At 38.7% G+C, this 23,477-nt stretch overlaps 1 protein-coding gene across 2 annotated transcripts in view; it reads left to right on the top strand.

Annotated features, from left to right (window-relative positions):
- Positions 1-5,576: 5,576 nt before the first annotated feature.
- The window catches only part of LOC141783381 (nuclear receptor coactivator 3-like), a 41,837-nt gene continuing 23,936 nt past the window's right edge, over positions 5,577-23,477 (top strand). For both annotated transcript variants that reach the window (XM_074660766.1, XM_074660694.1), the window contains exon 1: positions 5,577-5,715. The gene's annotated coding sequence lies outside the window, so the exon portion shown is untranslated. The remainder of the gene's footprint in view (positions 5,716-23,477) is intronic.

The raw sequence follows: 23,477 nt of genomic DNA, 5'->3' as shown, positions 1-23,477 counted from the left end.
TTACAACACGATAACAGTAAAGCCATCTACTTCACACTGAACAGGCACTTTAGGGCAGACATAAATCACTCTGTTGTTAATTTGCATCATGGCAGGAAGCATTAAGATGACAAACAATATATTGGGTTAATTTGTTTTAGGGGGAAAAGAAATGATTGCTTCTCTGTAGGTAAAAGCTTATATGCTGGAATTCATTGTTTGTTTCACTTGGCTATAAAGCTAATTGCAGTCTGCTTTTTGTGAGGTTTGACTGCTGTGAAGCACCTGGTTGCACTATTCAGATTCCTGTGGCCTTTCCTTCTACAGGAAGAAAGACAGCAGCGACCTCTGGTGGGAAAACTATAGAACAGCTCAGTGCACACTGTAGCCCAGATATTCTTAAACGTATTCATTAAAAAAAACACCAACACATAAATAAGTTAACCAAAGAGCCCATTTGTCAGCCTTTGTCAAAAGAGAGCTTTTGCCATGATAATACAGGGTATGCATGGGGAGTATTCACTGTAGGGTGGATTACAGGCCTAATGGGTGACGCCTGCATCAATGTAGTCATCATGTAAATTAGCATTATTCATTCAGCTCGATAACAGTTTGAGCTAGTTACCTGTTAAATATGTAGGATGATATTACTCAAACAAATCCTCAAATCGGTGGGTTGCCTTAGAAAGAGTCAGCAAAGTATGGATACCATTTTAAAGTACAATATCTAAATGTTAAACAACAAAAAGTTATGATGTATGTTAGCTCCCAGAAAACTGCAGAACCGCTCCAACTCTGAGTTCTTTTAAATCAAAGCTTAAAACTTTCCTGTTTGCTGCTGCCTTTTATTAAACCAGATAATGATCTTATACTGCACTAGAGCTTTCACTCTTGTGTGTTATATTCTATTTTAGATTCTATCCTAGCTTTTATTTTTAACTTGTTTTTATTTTCTAATCTTTTAATATCTTTATGATTTTATAACTTTTTTAATTATGTCTTAATGTTCTTTTGCACTTTGGCGCAATGTTCTTGAATGTTTATGTAAAGCACTCTGAATTGCCCTGTTGCTGAAATGTGCTATACAAATAAAGCTGCCTTGCCTTGCCTTGCCTTGCCTCTGCCTTGCCTTGCCTTGCCTTGCCTCGCCTCGCCTTGCCTGTGCCTTTGCCTTGCCTTTGCCTTTGCCTTTGCCTGGCCTGTGCCTTTGCCTCGCCTGTACCTTTGCCTGGCCTGTGCCTGTGCCTTTGCCTTTGCCTTTGCCTTTGCCTTTGCCTTTGCCTTTGCCTTGCCTTGCCTTTGCCTGACCTGTGCCTTTGCCTGACCTGTGCCTTTGCCTGGCCTGTGCCTTTGCCTTGCCTCTTGCCTTGCCTTTGCCTTTGCCTTTGCCATTGCCTTGCCTTTGCCTGACCTGTGCCTGTGCCTGTGCCTGTGCCTTTGCCTTTGCCTTTGCCTTTGCCTGACCTGTGCCTTTGCCTTTGCCTTTGCCTTGCCTTGCCTTTGCCTGACCTGTGCCTTTGCCTTTGCCTGGCCTGTGCCTCGTTGCCTTGCCTTGTTGCCTTGCTTTGTTGCCTTGTTGCCTTGCCACTTATTTGGTTTAGCTAGCTAGTCTCTCTCCACTGCTAGTTAACTAGCTAGCAAAGGGAAGACTAATAAACCCCATCCCCTGTTAAATATGTAGGATAATATTACTCAAACAAATCCTCAAATTGGTGGGTTGCCTTAGAAAGAGTCAGCAAAGTAAGAGTACTATTATTTAGTACAATATCTAAATGTTAAACGACAAAAAGTTATTATGTATGTTAGCTAGCTACTTATTTGATTTAGCTATTCTCTCCGCTGCTAGTTAAGTAGCTAAGTAAGTAAAGTTTATTTGTATAGCACCTTTCACAGATACAAAATCACAAAGTGCTTTACAATAATAAAAAATACATCAGTCAATATTAAAAGTAGCGATGGCAAGCACAGGGCTGTCAAGCTAAAAACACAACAAGACAAACAAATGAGGACAAAGACATAAACAGGTAACAAATACAGTCAAGAAAAGGTAAAAAAAAAGCAATAAATAAGCTATAATAATAAAATAAGTTAACTAGCTAGCCAAGTGACGACTAATAAACCCCATCCCGTTAAATATGTAGGATAATATTACTCAAACAAATCCTCAAATCTGTGGGTTGCCTTGGAAAGAGTCAGCAAAGAAAGAATACCATTTAAAAATACAATATCTATATAATATATACAATATTATATTTTAATATAAATGTTAAAACAACAAACAGTTATGATGTATGTTAGCTAGCTCTCAGCTGCTAGCTAACTAGCTAGCAAAAGGACGACTAATAATACAAATGTGTGTAGCTAGGAAAAATGTTGTGTTTCCTACTTTCAACTAAGGTTACTTTTTATAATTGGGATGCTTTTAACACGAGTCAATTTCCATATATCTCGCTAGTTAACGCTAATAGCAGAACTGACTGCTCATTAGCTTCAGTTAGCTTAATGCTAACTAATTAGCCATGAGCTTCTGCACAAAACACACTAAATACGGAGATATCAGCTAAAGACGTCGTGAAAACTCTTCATTTAACGATTAAACATTATTACTCTGGTGACACCACACGTAAAAAACTTATTATAAGCTATTGTTTTATGTATTTTCTGTCACCTTTGTCAATCAAAGGTACATTTACCTGCAGACGATGACCTGTGAGCGGACTGGTGATGAGCCCTGCAGTCCACCAGATGGCGCCCTGGCTAGACTTCTGCTCAGGTCAGTCCTTGAGTATAGCTGTAAATCTTCCTTGGATTCAAGGCCTTGAATATAAAACATGCTCATGTGGTTTTAGGAGACTTCTTCCATCTTTTTCCTCTCAATGTGCACACACTGTAAATCTGGTCACTTTCTGTGCTGTGCTCTAATTCATCAATATCATTATTTATTTATTTATTTTTCACAGAAGTTCTTGACATTTATCATTGTAAAAGGAATTAAGTTAACCTGCAGAAAGTCATATCAAGCAAAATGTTTTTTTAATCCACTTCTTGAGATTTGCTAATAATAATTAGACATGGGCTTATGCTTTATTGTTTTGTGGTTTCTAAAAGGCAATAAAATCTATTATATTCATGTTGCCATTTGGGGCATTTAAAAACAAAAGTGTCAATGTTTTTTTTGTCTTTTTGTTTGTTTTTTCCACAATCAAAGTATTGGGGAAAAAATAAGAAAAAAAGCATACCTTTAGGTCTAACTCTGTTTTCAGCTGTGTTTTAGTGACTTGATTTGACTAGTATTAAAGTTTAATTCAGAAGAGAAGCCAGAGGAATTATATCAGTGATTTGCCTATAAATTAAAAATATATATACATTTTACTAGTAACTGAAAAGACAATCAATGTGTTTTACTGAACTTTAAACTTGTTATCATTTTTAGACCCACAATATCATGGAATGCACACAGTTCACGAACCTGGATTTTATATTTTAAAATGATTTATTGTCATCTTGTTTGGTTATAACTTGTGTTGTAACTGATCTTGGTTATGCAAGATGTTTTCAGTGCTTTACTGCATCTGCATATTGTGTTGAGAGTTTGGGGGATGGGGTTGGGCTTGGTGCAAAGAAAGGCATGCTGTGTGCTGTTTGCAGGTAAACTAATCTGAATACATTAATGATTATGGGGCTATCTCCTGTCCTTTCAAATTGTTATCTCCTGTCCTTTCAGAGTAGAGAGGCTGAGTAGGGAGGGGGGATGGGATAAAGTGTCTCACATTCACACTCATTGAGGGGGGAGGTCAGTTTGCCGTGTTTTGTGGGGGAAGGGGCACAAACAGAGGGCCACTGGGCCCCTCTTTGGGTCTCCATGGAATGTAATTGAGGCTCTCTCACTCAAGAAGACATACAAACAGACCAAAAAACACACACAACAAAAATGCACAAGGCTTTTTTTGTTTTGTTTTTGGTGATTTCATCATGTCTTGACATGAAAATCATCTGACATTAGCAAACAATCAGCATAGATCTGGGTTAATCTACATGTAATCATATGTTTCATCAATATTGTGAATAATGTATGAATTACTTATTATTCATCTTTAGTAGTTGTAACATTTCAGGGAGTACTGTATGTCTGTCAACATTAACTTTGACTGAGTATAGCTTTTGTGAATTGGTTGCACAACATAAAAGGCTGTGACTTTGGTAATGAACCTTCACAGCAGCTAAGCTTTAACCAAATAAACTGTATGGATATTTCTGTCCTGCATACACACCCTTTAGTTTTATCACCTCAAAGTTTTAAATCTGTTTGCAGAAATATGTTCAGGCAGGAAAGAGCAAGTAAGGAGCTAATTACCTAGTTTTTAACTCTGCCTCTTCTCTTCTTTACTCCCCCACTCCCATCCTGCTGATCTCCCTCCATCTTTGGCCCTCACTCCCTCCATCTTTGGCCCTCCCTCCCTCCTTAGTAAAAAATCAAACTAGTGTGCCTGAGAGATCACCATGGAGACATTCTTCCATCCTCTGTGGCTACTCAGGGGCCATGGCATGGTGGCTCCACACTCACTCCAATTAATATAACTGACACTGGACCCCAGAACCTTGTGGGTATCATGCTGCACATGGTGGCATGTATGGCAGTGGCAGTCACTTTATAACTTCAAGGAGAGGAAAACATGCACATTCTCAAAATTTGTTTCTGGTGCTGGGAGTAAATCCCCTCCAATATGTACTTTTTTTTAAAAAATGACTTGCTCCCGCACACACTTTTCTCTGCTTTATTAGTCAACGTTTCTTTCAACAAGGACCTTCATCGGGACATTAAGCTTGAAAAGTGTGCTGAAGCAAGTCATTTTTGGAAAAAGTCACTTTATAACTGACATATTTGCAAGGTATTAAAAGGCCAAATGTGAGGCAACGGATGGAGTGTTCCGATTAACAAGATAGAGACAATAAATCATGATTGCAAATTAATATTTGGCAATTATATATTTATTACAGCTTAATTAGAATCAGAATCAGAATCAGAAAGGTGTTTATTGCCAGGTGTAAGGGGTATACACGAGGAATTTTCTTTGGCTTTGTTGGTGCGAGACAAATAGTATAATAACAAGAATTAAATTAAAGACCACATTACACATCATACACCCTTTCAAATTGCCTGGACATTTGTAAAGTCCCAGAAAAAATAGCTTTTACACTATTTTGCTTCACTAGAAGTCAACCCTCATACAAGGTGCACATGTTTCTGTTAAATAAATCCCCACTTGTGTTCTCTTCAATATTTAAAAAAACAAAACAATCTTCAATTATTTACATTTTGTGAAAAAAAATATATAATTGTATGTAAAGTGAATAACATAATAATAATGTAATGCCCTAGGGTATGATTTGCATAAAGCTGCTTTTCTGCCAGCCTATAAATAAGTTTTAAATCTCTCCCCCATAATAATATCAGTGACTTGCTGCTCATATCGCCTATGGGGTATTAGTGTAGTTCGTTTGCCGAACGTGTCAACACAGTTTGAATGCGGCTCGCGAAGACAAACAACCCCATTACCCAGAAGCCCCATTGGCAGTGCGCTCTGCTCTGCTATACAAGCTGTGCTCCCTCCTCTCCGCTCACTCTGGGAGTGTTTCGCATTTAAACAAACACGGTCCTTTTACTGAAGATGGCGGAGAGTTTTGTAGAGGCGTAAAGAAGAAACTGCTCTACTTCAATGAAAAGCGTCGAAGCCGGTGAGTTTTCTGCAGGTAGTTTATTAATCTGTTATTACTAAGTTTTAAACACTAACGGTTGTGTGTGTTTGAACGTGCACATTTTATCAGTTGGTGTTTGCTCCGCTTCAGAGCAGGCTGTTCGGTTTTTATTAAGCTACCGTGATACAACGAACCATCTTATACCACTGTTTTGTTTGTTATTAATGTCTATTATGATATGTATTATCTCTTAAACTATTAATATAGATGATAATGTGTGTTAAACCTGTGTTATTCTAATCGGTTTCGGTGTATTTTCTCATTAACTAGCTGCAAAGTTTACGAGATACATGCTCTCTTGATTCGCTTTCAGAGAGGGTGAAATAGCCCAACATCGTTAGCTGTTTGGGCTATTAAACACTTGTTTATTGTTCATTATTAAACACTGCTTATGAGTGAACTCGGTTGTGTTTCTAAATGTTAACTCTGTTAGATCCAAAGGGGCTTTTATTTATTCATTAAACACAACGCACAGCTGAATAGCTGTGGGCTCTGTATTTTTCGTTGTATCAGACGGTCTGACTCTGCGTTGCAGTTTCGGTACCAACGGGGCTGCAGGAATTATCAGTGTTCACACACAGCTAACGTTAGTTACACCGCTGTAGTTGTGTTGGGTAACAAAATAGAATTGTTTATTGCTCGTTTGTTACGGTTGTGTAGCATCCAGTATGTATGTAGTGGAAGGTAAACACACTTAAAGACGATGTATTGTACATGCATTTTGTTTGTGGAGTAGTTTTCCTACCTTTTAATTTGACACGTAAATGCAACACCATCTAAACAAATAATAATACATTTATTTATATAGCACTTCTCAAAACATGTTACAAAGTGCTTCACAAGACACAATAAAAGCAGATAAATAAAGTAAAAGATATGGTAACTGCTAAAACAGAACATCAGACAATGAAAGCAGATAGAGTAAAACAAATATGGTAACTGCTAAAACAGAACATTACATAAATAAACACACTTAAACACGGTGTATCGTACTTGCATTTTTGTTTGTGGAGTAGTTTTCCTACCTTTTAATTTGACACGCAAATGCAACACCATCTAAACAAATAATGATAATAATACATTTATTTATATAGCACTTCTCAAAACAGATGTAACAAAGTGCTTCACAAGACACAATAAAAGCAGATAAATAAAGTAAAAGATATGGTAACTGCTAAAACAGAACATCTCAGTACATATCAATAATAATAGAAGTGAATAACAATACATTTGTTTATATAGCACTTCTCAAAACAGATGTTACAAAGTGCTTCACAAGACAATAAAAGCAGATAAATAAAGTAAAAGATATGGTAAATGGTAAAAAAACTGAACATCAGACAATAATAGCAGATAGAGTAAAACAAATATGTTAACTGCTATAACAGAACATCACATAACATATCAATAATAATAGAAGCGGTAAAATGGTAGGACAAGTTGATAAAACAAATATACAGTATATATACATAAATGTACACATGCGTCCCGAAACGGATGTATACATACATATATTTATACCCTTCTACTTATAGGAATGCTATCCTAAAAAAATTGTTTTTATAAGTTTTTAAATAGTAAAATAGCAACAAACTAATTTGATCATATATGAAATGAGATACGCACAAATTTTTAGCTTTTCAGAAAATAATAAAAATATTTTCTTGTTTCGTGATTTATACATTTACATACATTTATTAAATATTTTTTTTACATTTTCACTGCTGGCAACCAAACTTGAACTGCCTTGCTCAGCGTGGCTGCTCTGGAGAATCCACAGCATCTGTTAATTATTTGCATGGCTGTAGTGAGATTACGTATCCGTGATTGTAATGGTTGGTATAATAGCCCATCACAGTATGATAAATGTTGCTTTTCACCGCTGATAAATCATATTTAGGTGCATGTGTATATGTGTGAGAGAGAGAGAGAGAGAGAGAGGGAGAGACAGAGACAGACTGGCAGAGGGAGATGGATGTGTTTCAGTGCAGGGGGAGGATGATCACACACAGGGTTCAGGTAGAGTCCAGGTTTGCTTTCTCTCTGCTCGACAATGTGTATGCTGCTGAGCACTCAGTTTTTGAGGTGGTAAGAGGACATTCTTGGAGAGGGTGCTCACATGTAGGCAGACAATAAGGAGCAAGGTTAGTCATTCCACTGAAACGGTTAAGGTCTAGGTGTGCTGTCGCTCTCTTCGCCTGGGGCCATCCCTGCCAATACTTGCAGGTATTTACAGCTCAATGCTCATTTCCACGTGAGAGTTTCTGAAATCATGTTTTTTGTCATATTACTACACTGTAGGATGCTGGTCACTCATTAAACAAGCTGTAATATCGAAATAATGTGTGCATTTAAATGACATATAGCTGGGAAAGAGCAAGAAAGGATGAGCTAACTTGTCTTTATTTCGAGTCTGATGGAATGCCATTACTCAAGCCCACGTATGTGGTATTTTTGTAAGTGGTAGAATGACCACTGTGGGAACCTGTCCAATGAACCGCTTCTGCTCATATTCTTGGCAAATGGAGCCCCCTGTCCCCCATTCTCTGTCCCTTTATCTACCACTTTCTTTCTCCCTCACACAGGGTGTCAGGCTGCGTTAACAATGAATCAATCTTTGGGGGGATTCTTTGACTGCAGATGGGGTGAAGAAGTGACTGGGATGCATGGCTTTCGCTCTTTGTCTGCCGGCCCCTACGCTCTCAATAATTCATTAACTTATCACTTTTTCTCATGGGACCGGGAGAAGTCTCTCTCTGGTGGCAGATTCTGTGCTTACATCAGATTGCCTGATTGATAATTGAATGAGCATACGATTAGTGGCATTACTCGATATTTAGGTATTACATAGAGGTTACTTTTTGATGTTGAATATTTTAGCATCCAGGCAACAATACAATAAAAATGTAAGAATATATTTTTTGATGAGATATTAACCAAACTGATTTAGTAAACTAATAAATCTGGGGATCAGGCATGTCAGATAATACATCTGTTTGAATGTAAGGTTGCAACTAACGATTATTTTCATTATCGATTAATCTCTCCATTGTTTTTTTGATTAATCATTTGGTCCATAAAATGTCAGAAAATAGTGAAAAATGTTCATCCCAATTCCTCAGAGTCCAAGGTGATGTCTTTAGATGTCTTGTTTTGTTGACTTTAATTGTTTTCGTTGACTTCAATATGATATAAAACAGAGAAAAGCAGGTCATTTTCATATCTGAGAGCCTAAAAACGGCATTTTCTGACATTTTTGCATGAGAAATTACTTTAATGATAAATCGATTATCAAAATAGATTAGTCAACTAATCGTTGCAGCTCTATTTGAATGTATTCAGTGACATCTGTACCAGTGTGGTAGGATAATGTTTGGATTTTGTCAATCCTGAATCTGTATTTATTCCATGTATTATAAACACTATATATTTATATGCGTAATTGTAGATGTATATGGAAGCACAGTCGGTTCAAACTGGATTTCTGAATTCCGTACGCCGAATTAGAAATCATGTTTCTCAATGAAGTTCTTATAAATTAGGATCTGTGTTCAAAATTAAATCTTTTTAAATAATTAAAAACTTCATTTAGCTACATGATCTCCGTTTTTAACGGGCTTGGGTAAATATTGGTGCTATGTGGTTGCGTTGAGCTCTAAATACTGGCTGGTATCATAGACAAACAGGAAATATAAGTGGAGAACTTGCCACTTTTTGATATCTGTCTCTAATCTGTCTTCTGTCAAGCTGCATTTTTGCGTCACTGATGTCTGAATACACGGCATTCTTTTTGTGTTTCGTCCGTCTGTGTGCCTACAGAGAGACAGATAATGAGTTTCGTTTCGAGTAACTGCCAATCGGTCATGTGGTGGGCCAATGTGTTCAATTTAAGATTAATAGCTGTGTGGGTGAGCAGTGGCTCTGAGAAGACTCTTGGTGACACACAGAGCTGAAAGGAAAGCCTGATTGTTTCCCCTAATTGAAATATGACCCCTTGGTCTTAGTACCTTTTTTTTTTGTTGGGCAGCAGTACAGGTAGTGTAGGGTTAATCAAGGAGTTGCTGCCTCTGATGGATAACTTTCAACTAGTACTTGTAGCTCTTTACATTTTCCACTAATCTTTTTGTCTTTAAAGTAAATGGGATTTACCTGTTTCCAAGTTATTTAACATTTGATTGTGATTCTCGGAAGTTTTACTCCATACCATTTAGGCTCCAGGAGACTGTTTTACAACCAAGCTTTAAGAAAGTTTCCTGTGGTCAGCTCAAGCCGTATAAAACATCCTGTTTAGTCCCCACATCTCAAGGTCACTCATGCAGTGACAGCGATCTGTCTTTTGTGTTTGCTAAAGTGAACAACCCCCTTACTGGTGTGGTAGTAAGTACTCAACAGGTAAGTTCTGCCTACCTCTGTAGAGCTAAATATAGAAAACTCTGCCCAACAAGACAGTCGTGTTTCCACTGCTAAAATATTTACAGCTACTTCGCCCAAACAAGTGAGAGTGAGAATATGAGCTGAGCGCTGCTGGAACCAGATTGTTATTCACGAGTCAGAGGAAGCCAGACAGCCGGTCCAAAGTCAAGCGGTGCAGTTTGCACTCTGACTCTATTTGAAGTCACATCTCATTCATCCCCTCTGTCCCCTCTTCTTCAACTCTGAGGTAATACCCAAGTGTTAGGCTAGCTGAGCCATATGTGAGCCATGCACACTTCTAAAAAGCCAAACGGGCAGCCTGAAGCAATCATTGCACCCAATTCCAGTTTATAACCAGCAAGGATTTGGAACAGTTCACTCTCTGTAGTCCTCGTTGATTGGACGAAGGCAAGAGTTTATTAGGGAAGGGGGTGCCAAGAGCTTTGTCCCCCCCTCCCCTCCTTGCCCTTCCTCTTTAACTTCAACTCCCCCTTTAACTTTCGCTCCCCCAGCTGAAGAATGCTCGTAAAACGGGTTCACCTGAACAAGCCAGTGGGAGGGTAGCTCCCTGGCCTAGTTTTGTTACCATTGTAAAATGTTAGCAAGACCTTGTTTGTGTTTTGTTTAGGGCCCCCTTTTATAAAAAAAAAAATGCTTTGGGGGAGAGACAAGGGTGAAAAAAAGTTTGGTTTGTGAGATAACTGCTACCAGATGCTCTCTGTCTGTCTAAAGAGAAGCAGAAAGAGACGCTGGTAAAGAGGGGAAGAGAAAAGACACACTGTCACTTCTGGATGAACTTCTCAACTGCTACATGGACACTCTCTATCTTCTTCCTGTCTACCATGTTCTCATCGTATGTATACTCCATTAAATACATTAAAAAAAGGTGTGTTAGCACAGGCAAAATAGTTACTTTGCAACCAAAACAATAAGGGGCTTTGGCCTCGACTACTGCAAAGTCCACGGTTTCTCTGTCCCAAATGGTTGGTTGCGTTTATTCCCTTTGTTTACATTGTGTTCCTCTTCCTCTCTGTACATCTCCGAGATGAAACAGCTTGATGTTGGGCTTATGTGGCAGTGGGGTGTGGTTTTTCTAGGTCTGTCTGGATTGAGAGGCAGCTGTGGCTGGCATGGCACTGCAGTTGTAAGTTGTAAGAGGATATGTACACGTATGTGACCATGCAAGCAGGAATTGTAGGAGCGCTGCGTGTCTGCCTCCTATCTCATAGTTCACCTGCAATTTAAAAGCTCCTTTCATTAAAGAAAATTACCATTAATTGCAGTGATTGTGCAGACGTTTGCTCACAACACCGTACTAGACAGCATTTTGATTTTCCACATGCGATTTCTACTTTATTGCAGCCTTAAGTTCAAAGAAAAGTCAAGTTGTGAATGACAGACTTCCTCGCCATCGTTAAAGGCTCCAGACTTACTACGGCATGTCAACACTGGCAAGGCATGTGTTGTATAATTTATTACTATCCATTTTTTTCTACACCATTTATTTCTTAATTGGACTGATTTTTTTTCCCTCTCCTTTCTGGATAAAGTGGAAAATGTTCCTTTCACCATTACTGCTCTTCACTCTGCCTGTTGGTGACGTCACCCCTGTGTATGTGGCTTGTCGTTAAGGCAACGCTCCAATCGAAAGGCCTCCTGAGATTGCCACATCACATTAAGCTTTGCACCAATGCAGTATTTTGTATACCAAACAACACTAACAAAAGTTGGCCATTAGTCCGATCCAGTATTTTGTATGGAGGTTGCTCTACTTTTGGCAAGTGATCACCAGGTTTTCCATTCGTTTGTGGTGCTCATATATGTTCATCTGATTGCTATTGCCATACTGGAACAAGTGATTCTATTTGACTGTGGTTCAATTGGCACCACCGTCTGTACTACTACCCTGATACTACCCTGTTCCATGTGGCCACCCTTCGAAATTGGATGAAAACTCAACATTATTTAGAGCAATTTACGAGTTTGGTTTTAAGCAGAGATGGCAGTTTTGACAGTTTCGGGGGCCAAAAACACAGTCAGTGGGGCAGATCAGAGTAAGTTCCTTTGACAGACAAGCAAATATAGTAATCACAAGTAGTGTAACAAGGCATTAAGTATGGGATACACGGTTCTAGGGCTGCAACTAATGATTATTTTCATTATCAATTCATCTGTAGATTATTTTCTTGATTAATCGATTAGTTGTTTGGTCTATAAAATGTCATAAAATGGTGAAAAATGTCGATCAGTGTTTCCCAAAAGCCCAAGATGACGTCATCAGATGTCTTGTTTTGTCCACAACTCAAAGTTATTCAGTTTACTGTCATAGAGGAGTAAAGAAACCAGAAAATATTCACATTTAAGAAGCTAGAATCGGATAATTTGGACTTTTTTTTCTTAAGAAATTACTCAAAAAAGTATTCATAATAGATAAATCTAATAATATTTGGCGATTAATTTAATAGTTGACAACTACTCGAATAATCGTTGCAGCTCTACACAGTTCAATACTTACAATTTTTAATTTTTAAAAATAAAAACTGACTGACAAAAAGATTCCTTACTCATTCATAAACAGGCATTAAGTCCAGAACAGTTGTTTTTAAGTTGAATCTCTTAAATATTCAGATGCCTATCTACATTAAATGAAACTGTAGAACAAATTTCAATGTCTAGTTGTTAGTACTAGTTGAGCTTTTCAGCCTACATACTGTATTACTTGCTTCACAGATGAGCAGGATGTAGGTGGCATGCTTACTAAAGCCATTACATAATTAACGGCAAGAAATCCATCATCATGGTGAACAACATGATGCAGAATACTGTATTTTTCTTATCCTGCTGATGTGATTGTGTAATGTTTTTGATATAATGGGTTCAGTGTAATGAAAATATGTATCTGCAGATACTCGAGGGAAAATGTGTTCACCCTTTCACAGCAATGCTACAAACAACATGTGCTAACAGGTTACTATTAAGGTGTTAAACCTGGCATTCAATGTGTCTGACAGGAACCAGTTCTGAGTTCTTCTGACTGGGAGATAATAAGTAGGCCGCACAATTAGTTATGTAATAATTGTAAAAAGACTTCACAATTCAACTTGATCCGGTACAGCATTGATGCTCTGTGTATAGTCCGTGTTCAGGTTCAATTTAACAACTTTTACCCCAAATTGGAAGAATAATGACAGTTATCACCTAAATACTGCACAAACCTAATTGATATCAGTCATTTGATTGTTCAGCCTCATTTTTACTCATCAAAACACCATTAACATACCATGAGCTGCAATATAGCTGCACAGTAATGCAGTATTATCAAACACAATTACAAGACACACAAGGAAAAAAAAACAGTAGGAACTACTGACTTTAAAGCCCAAGCACAGCAAGACCGAGGCAGTAGTTTTCTGGTAGGAACTGGTATTATTACCAGTGATGCTTATCAATATTACTAATTATTGGTATTTTACTGCTACTTCTCACTGATTTAGTAAAAACAAAAAGAGGGACATATTCTGAAAGCAGTTAACTGTTTTTGTTTTTTTTACTTCTGGCAGAAACCGTAAATACATGTCTGCAAACTTTGCAGCTTTACAACAAATAAACTAAACTTAAATAAGGCTATGAAGAAGCTATTATTGCTAGCTAGGATTCTAGCAACAGTAGATGAAAAAAAATTACGGGCACTTTCACAAGCCATAGTCCGTTTGGCTTGTCTGAATCAGAGTGAAATTTATACTTTTGGTTTGTTTTCTATTTAGTCTGGTTCGGTTTCACAGTGTACAAATTAAATTGGACCAAATCTTAAAAAACAATAGCTGAAAGGCATGTACGACGGAGCAAATTTATCTTGTTTTCCTCGAGAGCAGCCACTTCTATGCTGGTAATCGCGGACCTTGATATAATGTTGTTGAAATGTTTTCATCACTTTGACTCGGCACTGATCTACTGTGAGCACAAGTCCCTTCTCCTCTAGTTTATCTCAAATTACTTTATAAAGTCACTATTTTTGTGGACAGTTCACTCCCACTCATGTTAACCTGTCGTTTACCTGTGTCCATCTCAACAAATGCCCACGCAGGCAGCCTGCGTTCTGGTTCGCTTGGAAACGGTCGGAGACCACCTCTCGGACCGGTTGTTTTGGTCCGCACCAGAGTACGATTACTGCGTTCACAACTGCCCAAACGAACCACACCAGATTCTGTTTAAAAAGGACTAAATGTTGGCTTGTGAAAGTCCCATAGAGGCTCCACACTGGAGCTATTTAGCTGAGTTTTGCGACTATGTGGTGGGTGTGCCAACATCAGTTTGACAAAACTCTCACACTTACTGTAACAAAATTGTTGGTCTACCGACCAGTATAGACCATTTCAAACTTGACAACAGAGACATTCTTTATGGGCCCCTAGTATTTCCTGTTGGTTAATGCAGTAGCTGACAGGAAGTAAATTTGGACCGAAACTGTTGCCCTAGCAACAGAATGGCAATGTAAAGGTCTAAAGGAAAAAAATTTGATTTGACAAAAGTTGAGTCCAATCCAAGGCACCTTACAGGCTCTTCCATGAAGACATCATAAAATGAAAAGTATATTTTCTTTTGTTCATACTTTTGGTTTGACAGTTTGAAAGCCTTTCTGAACCCATCGCATTTGATATCATTCGGAGCAGTATGTGGGTCTGCAAGAACATTGACCCTGAACCATTTCTTTTATGTGGCTTAAAACTAAGAAGGCAGTTTGAAGCAAAAGGCCAGCAGCGTGTGTCAGCGTGTGTCAGCTCGATCAGCGTGAGTCGTCCTTTGCCTGCTCCCTGTACAGTGTGAGGGACTTGATTAGCAGTGCAGGCTTAATCACTCAGCAGATGGGAACAGAGTGCAGTGTCACCAAGACAAAAACAAACCCACTGTTGGATTATAGCTCAGCATGTGTGTGTGTACATGTGTATCAGCGTCCAGTCAGACTGAGCAACTCTGATTTTGATTCCTAAACAGATTCCTGAGTGTTGTGATACAAACGCAGCAAGGCTCCTTGTTTCTTTTTCACCCATTTGTCTTTTCAACACTTGGTACTTGTGACCTTTGTATCCAGCCTGTCCTCATAAGTCATTTAAACACGCTTTTAATAGTGTTAACCTGGAACTGAGCGGCATGTGGTGGGAAGAATGTGTTGCAGGCTCTGTAAAGCATTGTAGATTAGGGAACGTAAAGAAAAGAGTACTACACCTTATTAAGTGCACAAGTATTAGGTTTATATTTTATCTTTTTATAATCCCTAATTCTGTGGGGTTTTTTGCACTGGGATTGAAACAAAGACAACTAAAATGGCCTCTACTTGTGCGTCAGACTGTAAAATGATCCTTGTGATTCTCAGATTTTTAGATAAATTGTGTCATTTATAGGGCTGTCAATTGATTAGAATATTTAATCGCAATTAATCCCATGATTGTCCCTGATTAATCGCACATGTTTTATCTGTTAAAAATGTACCTTAAGAGGGAGATTTTCAAGTATTTAATAGTCTTATGAACAGGAGGTGGGCAAATATGCTTGCTTTATGCAAATGTATGTATATATTTATATATTTATATGTGTATTTAACACAAAACAATGACAGATATTGTCCAGAAACACTCACAGGTACTGCATTTTGCATTAAAAAAAATGCTCAAATCATAACAAGGCAAACTGTGGGCATGTCTGTAAAGGGTAGACTCGTGGGTACACACGTAGAACCCATTTCATTCACAGATCTTGAAGTCAGAGGTCGAAGGACCCGTTTCAAAATGGCTATGCCAGTTTTTCCTCGCCAAAATTTAGCGTACGTTTAGAACGTTATTTAGCCTCCTTTGCGACACGTATGACATGGTTGGTATCAATGGATTCTTTAGGTTTTCTAGTTTCATATGATGCCAGTATCTTCACTCTAGCTTTAAAACTGAGCCCGCTACAACATATAAATAGCAAGTTGCGAGAAATAAGTGCTCACAAAAATAAGTGCTCACAAATTTGCATTAACGTGTTATCGTAGCCCTACTCATTTAGTTTTTTTTATTTTTACATGTTAGCTGTTTGTCAAACTGGGAGATGAAATAAAGCATGTATTGATAGTTTTCTAGTGAAGCATGGCTGCGACTCAAAGATTCAAAACCCCAGCTCTGCTCCTGCTCTCCGTTACCCCTTCGTACCTCTTTTCTGGAATCTTTTTCACCTAGGCTCTGTCAACACATGAAACCGGCCAGTTGAAAGAAAGGAAAAGGAGTAGTAAAGGGAAAAACGGGAGATGGGAGGGGGTGCAGTTGTGAAACTGGCGTCAGACCATCTTTTGAGTGGAATTCTTTGCAGGGGTCAGAGTTCAGGCGCTGCAGCGTGGCGCTGTGATTGGCTGAGGAAAGGTGAAATGAAAACCACAGTAAACTTTTGACCCCGGCGCAGGAGCTCTGCAGGAACGCCCAGCCCCAGCTCTGGCGTGGTGGAACAGAGCCCGCTCTCTTCCTGTGTTTACTCCACCAATCCAACAGGGACGGAGGGGAGAGGAGGAGGAGGAGGAGAAGGGGGGAGGGAGGGAGCACAGAGAGGGAGGAGAGAAAGACACAAGAGCGAGAAGGAGGGAGGAAGGGAAGAGAGAAAATCGTCAGAGCTGTGCTGCGGTCTGAAAATGAATATCTGCTTTTTCACTGAGTGGCACAGTTGAAACGTGTACACAAACACACTGCTTCTGAAAAGCAAAGTTAAAACCATGTGAGATCTTTTTAGAAATATTGCCAAAAGTAATTACGATGGTTGACATATCTTCACACTGAATTATCTACATGAGATTTCTCTTCTCACTGCATCTCCATCTAGTGAAGATGTGTGTGTTATCAGAACAGGCAGTATGGCAGCTGATCGGGCCCCGGCGTTCTGGCTCTCCAGATAAAAGGCTGTTTAGCCATTGATTGATGAACTAATTTCCATAATATTAGCCTTGTGTGATCACAGCCGCCTGCATTTTGTTTGGTCGCCGTGGTCTCCTCCTGGACGACGCCGTGTCCTCGCTCTTATCACCTCACTATAAAATACACCAACATGTCGCTATGCTTATAGAAAATGAAGAGGTTATTGGAGGTTTAGCTGTTTGGATCAGTGCCCGTGTGGTCCTCCTTTCTGTTCTTTGTCCGTATTAATGATGGATAGTTGTATTAGATGCATGTGTGACACACACACACACACACACACACACACAGTGGAATCTGCCATCTCTTTGTTTCCACCTTCATTTATTTTCCCTGGTTTTTCTACACGATGCAGTTTGTGTGAGAAAAATGGGGAGATGCACACACACAGCCTGTGTGTGTTGTGTGCGCTGGGCACGGGTGGGGGATGTTTTTTTCTAGGGGAAAAAGCAATCCTATGAAGGCAGTTTCTCTTTGCTTTGAACTCTCCCTCACCACATTCATCTACGGGCATCATGTAGACTACAAGTTTGAGGAAAAAGCCACCAAGACAAATATAACTGTTTTGTGTTTTTATGCATCAAATGTTCTTTATGTGCCCTTGTAAATCTCTTCAGGCCGTTCTCATACACCGTTCGTAGCTATACCTACGAAAAGTAATGCACTGTAATTAGTGTATATGCCACAAAATCAATTAATCCACGTAATCGTGAACCAGGAAGTATAAAGAGTGAGAAACGCCACATAGGGAGGAGGTCGACGGGTGGGTCAAAAAATACTGGACTATTGCCCAGGAGACTGGTGTTTGTATCCTGTGTGAAACTAGAAGTCAACTTTGATTTATTTGTCACGTCATGTTCATTTCCAGAGTTATGTTACCCAAACCACGATCCTTTCCTAAACCTAATTAAGTAGTTTTTGTCACATAACTTCTGTACTTAAGTTACACCACTTCCGCTGTTATTTTAACTCGAATCACAATCTTTTCCTAAATCTAACTAAGTAGTTTTGTTGTTTAAGATGTATCCTGTGAAGATGGAAGTTCATTTTGAAAAGACTGCATGCATGTAACAAGCAGAAATTGACATGTGTGTCACGTGTTGCTGGCAAGCATATTTGCCCACTCTCATGTTGATAAGTGCATATCAAATACTTGACAAATAACCCTTTAATGTACATTTTGAACAGATAAAAAATGTGATGATTAATTATTGACAATCATGCGATTAATCACAATTAAATATTTTTATTGATTGACAGCCTAATGTTTTAATATAACTTACGTCAACAGTATGTTGTTTTGCAGTCAGTGTAAATGAGTCACAGATGGGCTAAGTAGTGTTTAATGTATTGATAATTAACCCCACATTTATTTTTCATCTGCTGAGGTTGTGTGCAACTTAGATTATTAGATTTGGAAATGTATATAGCCTAGAACATAGCAGACCACATTTATGTTTGTCCCATATTTTAGTCCCTGATTGGTCAAATTGAGCATTCAAGTCCTCATTAAAGACCGAGGCTTCTTACTGATGCTTCTCTGAAATGCTTCACAAACTCAAGTAAGCTTCTGTGAGGTTGTGTTTCTGTCTGCTTTCCCAACTCCTCCTCCCCGTCCTCTTCTTCGCTCACATTTGCGTCACTGCCATGGTTTTGAAAGGTGTGCTTTATTCCACTGTGAACTGCTCCTTGTGTGACTTTAACTCTACATCAGTCAGACTTGTTGAGGCTTTTCATTTGAAAAACTTTTCTGAGTGAGTGAATTTGGTCTAAATGAAACAAATTTGGCTTTCTATTAGTTTTTTTTTGGTCTGTGTCAATTCACAACTCACACATGGTTTGAATGGATCATCACATTAAGATTATGCAGAGGAATAAAGAGAGAGAAACATCTTGTTCTACCACCAGACACACTACAGAGAAACATAGAGACATAGTCTTTGTTTTCAGTCTGGTTTTTAGGCCTCACTGGAATTTCACAGCTGCCTCAGCACATAAATGGAGGCTTTCTCTGAACAATTTACTGCTTTAAAATCCACACTTGTACACACACACACATGCTTGACATGTGTCTTCCTCATCCCCATCCCTGAATCACATTGTGTGGCGACACTCTCCATCTTGCCATTAAACATTCTGGCTCCAGTTTATTCCCACTAGCCCATGTTTCATTAAAATCATGTGTAATGTTGGCGGGAAAACAGCTAATAAGCAATCTTCAACAACAAGGGTGCATTTTGACTCTATTTTATGGAAGTTATCTTCTCAAAATTAAGGGAGAATCCCCAAAATGTCAAGATGACAGATGGCTGCTAAACAAAGTGAAATATGGTGCTAAATGATGAAGCAAGAGCAGTAATGTCGACCAGGGTTCCCTTGTTTTTCCTGCCATCTAGAAAGGGTAAAAAAAAATATTGGTTCCAGCTTGGAGTTCACGGCATTGAAAGTTCACAAGTGTCAGACACTGAGGGTGGGCTGTAGCAAGGATCATTTCTTAACTTATCTTCTGATGCAAAAAGTTAGTTTTAAAATCTGATTTCATTGTCTGTTCATCCACAATGCAAACAGAACTAATTAACTCTCTTAAAAAAAAACTTGTGATTAGAAAAGTGCAAAGAGGACACCAATTTTCAATGACTTTTTTTTAATTACACTGACATTACTTGCTCTCAGCAGTTGGACCGTTTAAAGCATTTCATTTATATTCACTTTTGCATAGGCGTGAAGCTCTCATTCACTCAAACAAATGGAAGTTTGTTGTGGCAGCACCTCTTTTTATTGGTTGTAATGACCATTTGATTTCAACCATAAGTTGATTCCTCATCCTATATTCCAGAAGAGCTCAGTACATACTAACTCAATTTGTCATAAAATCTGATCAAACTCCATTAAATCAAACTATTGTCTTAATCTGATTACTCTGTATTTGTGTGCATGCATGTAAACATAGTCACTGTATAGCTGGAAATATTTATTATTGTATATATGTCACTAGAAACTATAATGTTAATTTTCCACTAAAGTTCTTAATTAAATGAAGAAAAGATGCTTGTGATAGTTATTTTTATCAAGATATGAAATTACCTATATCGTGATAAAAGATTTTGGCCAGATCGCCCAGCCCTAAATTGGAGACATAAAGAAAGACAATTTGCTAAATTCTTCGCCTGAACATTGATTGTCCAATCAGAGCTTTTTTTATGCCTCTCTGAAAGCGCAAAGCTGCAAGGAACAAATTCAACGGCTCTAAATTAAGCTTCTAATGTTTGCATGCAAAGCTATCTAGCTTGTGATTATTTAATTTCTCAGTAAAACAATGTGTCTCTCCCTTTCTTTGTCATGCCCCTTTACCTACAGTACTAACCCAGCATAACATTTCAGTGTGCCCTTTTTACACATTAAGCAGTACGCCACAACCTCATAAATCCATCATGAAAAGATTGTGATTTATTTAGATTAATTAAGTTGCACGGAGTTGCACAGGATTGATAAGGTTGAGTGTCGTTAACGAGCTTCACAAGGTGCTCCTCGTTAACTGCTCACTGGTGTGGACAGTATTTTATTTAGTGCAAAATTACAACAGGTGGGTTGTAATAGACAACACATTCCTCAGCCTGTTGACCAGTTATAAAGGCAGCCCTACGTCTTATAATGTGGACAGAGCGAAACTGTGACTCACAGGTGGGTTCTCTTAGTTCTAGTTTTGCAATCACATCCACAGAAATTGTGATGAAATTTAATAACATCAATACATAAATAATCTGAGATTTACCTCAAAACTTGTTTTCATAATTATTTAATTTTATTCACAACCGGGGTCCGAGAGGGCCCAGTTTGTAAGTCTGAAGGCTCATCATTTGGATTCAGCTAAGCATGGCTTCAAAATTTACCCAGGAAGGATTTGGTCTTGGAACAAAAACACTGAGCTTTGGGGTTTGTGTGAGAGCTCCAGTTGCACTTCACCCAGTAGCTGGTTGTGTGCTCAGCAGGAGGTGGTGAAGTTCTTTGAAGAAAAACAGGAAGTCATTCTGTCCTCTTGTTTCTTTTTGCTCTTGATGTCCCAAATTCTAGTGGACACCTTTTGTTGCTTTATTACCTTGTCTGTGTGTGTGTGTGCGGTGTGTATGTGTTTGAGTGCAGTGAAGTAATGACGCTCTAGTAGCTCTTGTCTGCCATGATTTTGAAAAGAAAGAAACTCCTATTTGTTTCAGTTTTTTGCTAGTGTTTTTCCCCTGGGCTGTTTAACCTGCTCTCTCTCTCTCACACATACATACACAGTTATATTGAAGACAGTTTGGGCAAATGTGCTCTGGGTGTGTTTTTGGGGGTCTGTAATTGTGTGTATCTTTGTTTTGGGTGGGCCTCTGTTTATTGTTGGGCCTGCCACTCATTGTCTCGGGGAGCTCAGATTGCAGGCTTTATTTCAGGCTGAGCAGGAATGTCCTCCTCACTATTCTGGTCCTGACTGACTGCCACTGCTGCCACTCTGGCCTTTAGCCAAACGCCTGTGTATCGAAATGATTTACTTTTATAATACTAACTGAAGTGTTTTGATACTACGGAGTGCAAAAATGCAGTCATTAAGTACCAAGTTTACCTAAGTAAGTAAGAGAGTAGGCATTTTTGTTTTAGAGATCCACACAAGGGTGATTGGCTTTCTTGCTTATACCTGGTAGGTACAAAGGAAAAACAAAATCGCTCATATAGTCCCTTCAAACACGTTCACATTTTCAACACGTCATATCATTTGAAACGCAGAGAGTTGTCTTGCATGTTTGTACCTCCCCAACACCCAAATCATTCACTCAGGCTGCACAATCGCTGAGATGATTCAAATGAAACCTGTGTGTAAGATCCAGTATGTCTGAAAAAGTAAAGCCAATGCTGAAGTGCCTTTAACTTGCATTCTTTCTAACAGCCAGCAGGGCGCCCCCCTTTTCCTCTGGTTGCGAAAAGAATTCTGATTGTATAGAAGTCTATGCGAAAATGAGCCTACTTCTCACTTGATTTATTACATCAGTAAACATTGTAAACATAAGTTTATGGTCTCAATCGCTAGTTTCATGTCTTCTTCAATACAGCATCATGTTCATTTAGTAAATTCTGGTCCCATTTAGAGTCAAAAGACCATAAAGCAGGGGATGCTTTAGGGCGTGGCTACCTTGGGATTGACAGGTTGCTACCACGGCGTTGTCCCATCTGGGAGTTGTCCGTGTTTTCGTCTTACAACTTTTATCCCTTTCACAGTGTTTAATCAGTTCATGAAAGTTAATTGGAACATTTCTGTCGCATACAAATGTCTTATTCAGTATTCGGTTGCACTTAGCTCCACCTTTTCATGTCACTTCTGGTTGCAAAAAAAACAGTATGGCGACGGCCAAAATGCCAAACTCGAGGCTTCAAAACGGCAGTCCACAAACCAATGGGTGATGTCACGGTGATACGTCCACTTCTCAAATACAGTCTATGATAAGATCACACTCTCTCTCTGAGGCATGCAATGCTTGCATCAATGTAAGATAATCATGTCGCTGATGAATTAAATACTTGTTTTTGTAACACGTGATTGGTACCATGGTGGTTGCAATGTGGGCGGATAGTTTTTAATGAAGCAAAACCCCTCACAGTCAAAGAGGTTTGTAGTACAAGAGACTGTCTGTCCCTTCACTGCTCACTGTCACTTCTGACAAGCTGAACAAGCAAATGCACTGTCCAAGCTCAAACAGCGTCCTTTTAAAAGAAGCTCTGTGGCCGTTTAGTCATTTCAAATATGGAAATACTTACATGTAACTGTTAATTAAGTTACTAATTCAGAGTTGTATAGCTGTTGCAGTCAATATCTTAACTTCATAACTGTGGGGATTTGAGTGCCCACTGCCAACCTCAAGATATAAGCAGTACTTCGATGTAAATTATGAGTCTTTGTTACTTATAAACAAGATAAAAAGATTATTTATTTGTATTCATTACATTAGCAGTTTAATTGATCTACGACAGTATACTTGCCTGAGCAGCAGTTGCCCCTCATCTCCACTTTTCAGGAGAAATGTCTGGAAAGGCTTAAAGAAAGCCTCATTTACCCATCACAAATCACTAATCAGTACTCTCAACACTGAGACTGTGTCTGAAATTACTTCCTCGTTCACTCATTCACTACTCTCTATATGACAGACACTTAATAGTTTTCTCTATAGCGAGCAGTAAATTGAGAATTCAGGCACATAACTAATCGTTTTGCATCATCACTGACGGGCGTAGAGTTGTACGACTGTAATTTTATCACTTCTGACACTCTTTTCTCAATTTGTACTCCCACCCAATAGCAAACAGTAAATTTAGTGTACTATATAAAATAAATAGAGTGATTTTAGACCATAGAAATAGAATATAAGAGTA

Source organism: Sebastes fasciatus, chromosome 1, assembly GCF_043250625.1.
Source record: "Sebastes fasciatus isolate fSebFas1 chromosome 1, fSebFas1.pri, whole genome shotgun sequence".
Classification (NCBI taxonomy): Eukaryota; Metazoa; Chordata; class Actinopteri; order Perciformes; family Sebastidae; genus Sebastes; species Sebastes fasciatus.
Note: the sequence above shows the minus strand (reverse complement) of the source record. Positions and strands in the feature narration are given on the sequence as shown.